The sequence below is a fragment of the Silurus meridionalis genome, chromosome 5, assembly GCF_014805685.1.
Source record: "Silurus meridionalis isolate SWU-2019-XX chromosome 5, ASM1480568v1, whole genome shotgun sequence".
NCBI lineage: Eukaryota > Metazoa > Chordata > Actinopteri > Siluriformes > Siluridae > Silurus > Silurus meridionalis.
The window spans coordinates 18034139-18039890 of record NC_060888.1 but is presented as its reverse complement, the minus strand read 5'-3'; the positions used below and the strand labels follow the sequence as shown (position 1 = coordinate 18039890).

The 5752-nt window shown below is 36.3% G+C and overlaps 1 long non-coding RNA gene across 1 annotated transcript; it reads left to right on the top strand.

Moving 5' to 3' along the window:
• The first annotated feature begins 383 nt into the window (after positions 1–383).
• LOC124386433 lies at positions 384–3164 on the top strand. Its single transcript, XR_006925921.1, has 3 exons — positions 384–793; positions 2177–2306; positions 2747–3164. It is a non-coding gene; the product is annotated as an uncharacterized LOC124386433 (long non-coding RNA).
• Positions 3165–5752: the final 2588 nt, after the last annotated feature.

Here is a 5752-nt window from a genome sequence, read left to right as displayed (position 1 = left end):
GTTTCACTTGTATGCAATTGATGTTTACAAAGTAGTTTTAATTACAATGAATTTGGACAGATTTTGTTACTGTTGTATGTCTTTTTTTTAACTTAAAAAACACAGGTGCAAATCTTGCATGCTTTTGCACTCTACGGCTTTAATTGGAAGCAGGTCTAGAGAGATTTCTATTTAACGCAGTAAAATTGTACAAATAATTGGTGGTTAATCATAATCACGGTTTTTTTAATAGGCGATAAGGCCGCTCGAGTGTAAATGAGGCACTGATAAACGGAGCGATAACCCCGTTTTGATAAAAGCCGGATGTTTATTCCAAGGCGGAAGTGTGTGCGCGCGCGCGACTTGCGCTGGCCGTCAGGTGGCGCGTGCTGCTTTCGCAATCCCGTGCAGGCGACGGGAGCGCGCGCTCCTCCGGGACTGGATGGCATTTAGATGGTGGATTCGGGGCGCCCTCATTAAACTGCCAATGACTGAAATATGTCTTTGTCTCGCCGTGTCGCCGAGTAATAAAGCCACCGAATTCTTCAGCACAGCTGCGCGTTATTGCGCGCTCTCAGCTGGACGGGGGTATGTCTCCCCCCTTTCCTCTCCTCCGCCGCTACTAATTGACAAACGAGAGAAGGAAACGTTATTACTGTCCCCTCATCTGAGGGGCAAATGATTTTAGGCGCTGAGGACGATGATGTAGTGTTTTGTTTACATCCGCCTTAATAGCTCAACTCGTTTCTCAATTATATTTTTAAACGAAAGACAGTCGCAAGCCAAAGGCGAAATTCTCCCATTTCCACAAACGGTTGGTTAATTATTACAATACAAGTTATTAACATAACACTGTAAATGCACGCTTCATATGAGGGGGATATGGGTTTAGCATCAGAATAGGTCAGTTCTATCTATCTATCTATCTATCTATCTATCTATCTATCTATCTATCTATCTATCTATCTATCTATCTATCTATCTATCTATCTATCTATCTATCTATCTATCATCATTACATTATTATTATTATTATTATTATTATTATTATTATTATTGTTATTATTATTGTTGTTGTAAATATTTATTAAAAACTTAATCTTAAACTTAGTCTTTCTTTCTTTCTTTCTTTCTTTCTTTCTTTCTTTCTTTCTTTCTTTCTTTCTTTTGGTAAAACCATTAGATTTACAGTTAAAGCAACATATATTACACCATACAAGACTTTGATTGAAGTCAAATGACTGTTTTAATAGATAATATCATATAATATATAATTACTGTTATTATAATTATTGTTGATATCATTATTTTTTATTGTTATTGGTAGTAATAGAAGTAGTAATAGTAGTTGTAGTAGTATTACTGTTGTTCCTGTTATATAATAATAATAATAATAATAATAATAATAATAATAATAATAATAATAATAATAATTCGTATTATTTTTAATATTTATTTTATTTTTATGTGTATTCTCACTCCCAAGCCACTAAGGCTTGGGCCAGGATAAAGTGGTAACTAAAAAAGAAAGAAAGAAAGAACTATATAACTAACACATTCCAAACAAACCCAACAACATCAACTCTGGATAAAACTCGTTACTGAAAATGAATGAATGAATGAATAATTTAATGAATAATTTATTACTATATTACTATTATCACCACCACCAGCAACAACAACAGCAATAACAACAATAATGATAACAATAATAATCTTGTTCAGGTTGTATTCCTGCCTAAGGAAACTCTGGGATTAGTGGTTACTTAAAATGAATAAATAATCCAGATTGTATTTCTGCGTTATGCCCTGATGTTCCCAGGATTGGCTTTGGATGTACCACCATTCTGACCAAGACAAAGCAGTTAATAAAGATGAATAGTAAGAATAAGAATAACAATACAATACCACCATTACTACTGCTACTATTTTTATTACTACTAAAATTGCTGCTGCTACTACTACTAATAACTAAATACACTCTATTACCAAATACATATTTGTAAAAAAATAATAAAAAATACATGGATTTTAAACATGCACTGAGATAATTTATTTTACAACTTTTTATATTTTTCTTTCTTTCTTTCTTTCTTTCTTTCTTTCTTTCTTTCTTTCTTTCTTTCTTTCTTTCTTTCTTTCTTTCTTTCTTTCTTTCTTTCTTAAAAGCTAATTATTTTGTCTTGTGTACAAATAGCCCATCAAACTTCCATTTGCAGCATTGTATCGTTTAAGAATGAGAACTCCTGTAGTCTTTTCCCCAGAGAGAGAATCTTTCACTTAGCCTTTCTTGTGAAGGGCAGGATTTGATTACCAGGCTGATGCAGGTATTTCTGAGTCCTGTTCATGTGCTTCATACACACAGCGTAGCTCAGACATCATTTACACTAATCTGTCTCCCATTCCAGTACAAGCGTCTCTGCAGAACAGGACTTTTTCACGGAATCCCTTCTATTTGTTAAATACCTACAAAAAACTGATTATGGAAGAATTCCTAAACATTTCCATGCATCTAATGTTATATCTGATGTTGTACATTTGTATTGTTGAGAGAGTTTCATAACAATATATACAACATATAAGTATATTTAACAATTTTCTTTTTTCTCATTTATTTGACAGGCTTTTTTTTTTTTTTTTTTTTACACACATTTGCTTTTCAGTATTAAAAGAACATGACTGACATGTTCACCGTTCTCCTGAGAGAGACCAGGAGATGATGAAATGTGGGTGTCTTTTGTTGTTTATTGTGTTTGCATGATCCAAGCCAGCAGATGTTGCCTCTGCTGCCAGGCCCTTGAGCGGTGCTAGGGGTAAAAGATGCATGGTGACCATGGTGATGAGATCGGGATGCTGCAGCTTTTGATACCTTACTGTCACTGGAAAAAGGTGCCAAGGAGGAGTAGGAGGAGGAGGAGGCATGACAATCACACCTGCAGCTGCTGTCACTGATATAATGAAGCAATGGTCCAGTCTGACAGAAATCCTTCGGGAGTTTTGGCCCGTTAGATTTACCTTTTGATTATCATCTCCTTTTATTCGAAGTGAACTGTTATTTTTGAAGTTTTGGTTGATTTTGTTCCCATTTGCTTTGCTTTTCATTAGCTGTATTGTTGTGTTTGTTGCATTAGGAACACGTTTTCTTAATTTATTGTAAAAATTTAGGATTAAAAGTGCAAACCCTTCAGCTTTATATTTTTCTTCCCCTGCATCGTCTCCATTTTCTTGAGACAACTGTGCCTGATGGCACCAGCACACTCTCATCTGCTTCTTTAAAGAACACCATCGCTTAGTATATGCTTGGATTGATTTCAGCTCAGGAGTGACAACGGCATGCTGACAAGATGAATCGAATCTGGAAATGACTGCAGGTGATAAGGCTGAGGTTATATAGATACACATGCTGTGCTGCCTCTGGCTTCGTAACGCTGTGCTCGGTGCAGGGTAAAGTGATAAATGGCCTGTTAAAGTGTTCTCTATGAGTGAAACAATCCTTTCAGTTAAAACTCTGACCCGTTGTTATGCACTAGCGATTGTTTGTCATGCACCAAGGGAAATTAAGTTGCGTAATTCAAACAGTAATCATTGTTTTCATCCATTTTTTTAATGATCTCCAGTTCTCATTTGCAAACAATTAACACCAGGCTGATTGCCGCCATACACATTTAGGTTTCAATAGCTCAGCGGTCGCCTCTTCGCCAGCTGTCATATTTCCACAGCTTAATAACAGCAGGTAGCATCGTTGGGAGCCGGTGGGTTATAAGGCATAAAGGTGAATATGTTCTGATCTCACCATAACAGGACCTGGAGGGGACATCAGAGCTTTACAAACATCACCACTGATAGCATGCTGCTAGCACTTAACAGACAATTTGAGTTTGTGCCTCAAGACACAACGCAACAATGGACGTGTCTTTGTTCAAGACCTGGTTTTAGGGCATGATGGGTAAACAGCAGGTTTATGGGACCTTAGAGCACTTTTGCGACAGCCTCCTGCAACACTTTTTATGACAGTGACATCATAATACATTGTCCATGAGTGATTGACTGAGTGGGTGAGCAAGCGAGAGACAAAGAGAACATTTTGCACGGCCAATGTCATCTTTACAAGAGAAAAGTGATCTAACAGCGGGAGCACAGGGGTTACAGGGGGAAGCAGGACTCAATGTGATTATCATTGGAAAAAAGAAGAGAAGACAATGGACGTTTAATGCACAAATGCAGGAAAAAGTGATATTTTATTACAGCAAAAAGGCTTTCAAAAATTACAGGAAAAAGCAGGAAAATGTGTCTGCTATGGATGGCACTAAACCTAGTTTAACAAGGTCATAATTCATTTAGGCCTGATGTGTCCCGTCATTCACACGCTCAAATGTGCTGCCCCGAGCCCTCACTCCATTTTCAGAAAGTACACTTTTGACAAAAAAGCACTTTGTTGCTATTACTGTGGTGTTTCAAAGAGGAGTAAAAGCAAAAAAATTGGCGCTTCAAATTTCATTTTTTGATGTCCCATTCAATTGATTAGCTTATACAGTGAAAAACGACCATGTTTCCTTTCAGAAATGGAAGGGCCTTTTGTTACATGTACTATGCAATGCAACATAATTAGATAACAGAGGCTACATTAAAGATGATTTATGCCAAAGATTATACCCATGGAGATCACTCTCCCAGTGTAATCTCATATATCTGTGAGGAAAATATGAGATGTCTGCCATGCAGACTTTAAGCAAAACTTTTAGAACGGCATAAAAAGAAACATGAATTATTTAGATAATGTTGTATATTAATTGATATTTGACTTATTAGGAAAAACATGCATTCAAAAATCAATAAATATGCTGCACATGTTTGTAATGAATTATCAGGTTTTTTTCTGCTTCAGCAAAATCGAGCAATAAACAATATACAATTATACAATTAACTTTAATAAGTAAAATACAAAAAATATAGAAAAAAATTTTGATTTATGATCATTTATTGTAAATACACAACGCATTATTTTAAATTTTATAAAAAAAATATATAATAAAATTACCATAAAACTTTATTCAATAATAATAATATATATTTTTTTAATTAAACCTTGCATATTAAACTGGACAGAGAAGATCTGTTGGAAGTGTTTTATATTTACTTTTTTATATATTTATTTTTCATAATTTCTGATCAAATAAACAACAAAAACATAGAAAACGAATAAACCATTCCCATAAAAAACCCCCCCAAAAACAAGACATTAATATCCAATGTCTTAATGTACAGTTTCGTGACCTGTTCAATAATAGTTGACACAGTGTCAGGATTAGTGTGTATTGCTCAGTGGTCTGGCTTAATGTTAGCGTTAGCATGCACCCTGCGGTGCTTGAACACAGATCACCCGAGCGTAGCGGGAGGATCATTAACCTTAATTACCCCTCTAATCCACTCCTGGCTTTGCAGAGTAAACAGCCAGGCCCATTAGGCTGGATGACTGTCAGCCTGCAGGGCCCCATGACTCCTCTGGCATTGAGCTCTGCCTTTAGGGGATATAGGTCTTTTCAAGAACACCATTCAATCCTCAATTTCTCTCTCTCTCTCTCTCTCTCTCTCTCTCTCTCTCTCTCTCTCAGTTTTCAGTAGCAACACCTCCCTCTCCTTTCTCCCGCACTTGCTGATATAAGGCAGAAGGAGGGCTGACACACTCGCTGGCATCCCTGATGCTTTTGTTTGTTGTCTTTCTCCCCCTCTTTTATGTACCCAGATGGTTCATTTTGAAAAAGCTGGTTACTGA